This window comes from Macaca thibetana, chromosome 13, assembly GCF_024542745.1.
Source record: "Macaca thibetana thibetana isolate TM-01 chromosome 13, ASM2454274v1, whole genome shotgun sequence".
NCBI lineage: Eukaryota > Metazoa > Chordata > Mammalia > Primates > Cercopithecidae > Macaca > Macaca thibetana.
Window position 1 is genome coordinate 44,828,905 of NC_065590.1, and position 1,250 is coordinate 44,830,154.

The following is a 1,250-nucleotide window of genomic DNA, read 5'->3' on the forward strand; positions in this document are numbered from 1 at the left end:
CCGGTTCCAGGCGCAGCAGCCTCCCGGAGCCCGCCCCGTCCGTGCCCGCCCGCCAATGGGGCCCGGCCCCGCCCCTCACGTCACCGCCTGACGGCCCCGCCCCGCACCCCAAGTTTTGGGAGGGCTTCGCTCTCGCACCCGGCTCCAGGACCCACCGGGCCCGCGCTCTCCGCGGCTTTCAGCGACCCTGCAGCCCCCACGCACCCGCCTGCAAAGCCGAGGGTTAAGCTGGGGAAAGGGGGCCTTTAGGAAGGAAACCCCCCTGGAAAAGCCCGGCAGCTCCAAAAACACGAATGAAATGCAGCTCCAGCCTCCGCCCCTCCAGGTGCTGGTGGCCCCTCTTGCGGTTTGTCTGAGGCTAGGGGACTAGGCGCATCGCCTAGCGAGACCCCAGTGGCCTTTCTGGCCAGTTTGTAACCGGAACTAGACCGACCCCAGTGCTGGAGCGGGTGAGGAATGGCCACGCCGGGGAGGCGGGGGAGGGAAGCCTGGGCCACTGTGGGGCCTGACCTTTGCTCCGCCTCTTAGGTGCTCACGACCCAGAGTGGTGCCCTGCTTGGCACTGCCACTGGATCCTCTGGCTTATGAAGCCGTCCAGGACAGGACTGGGGGGTGGTGGTCCTTAGTTCTCTGAGTGGGGTCATGCAGAGTGGTTTCCTCGAGGTCCCACGCCCGTCTCAGGAAGCCGGAAACGCAAGATGCCGGGCGCTCGGCCCGAACCCGTGCCGCGGCCCAAGGGGCAAGGCGGATACCCAGGCGAGGCCTAAAGGGCCGGACTCTGACCCCCCCACCTCCAGACACTGCAGGGCTCCGCCGGCCAGAGGCGGCCTTGGCGCCAACTACACCTACCAGCGAGGGCCCCCGGGCCCACCGATGCGCCCTCCTAGCCCCGCGCTCCTTCGGGGAGTTCCGAGGTGACTCAGAGACGCAACTGACACAATTCTGAGGCCCCCAGGTAAGCCTGGCGCTACGGGATGGAGACGTTACCTGGTTTTGAAAGGCCCAGCTAAACCAGCGAGACCCGCGTGCGCTCCGCGGGGAAGCAAGCCTCCCCAGGGGCGCACCTGGAAGCGCTCCCGCCCCCTGGTCCTTATCTCTGAATCGAAACCGAACCTGGACCCATCTAGATAATTGGACTGAGCAATTAAGGACGCTTCACTCTCAACTGTTAGCACTTTTTCCTAAGGCTCTCGGAGGCGGAATCAGCTGGAAAGGAACATTGCTAAGTAGGAATTTCAGGCACCTGTGAA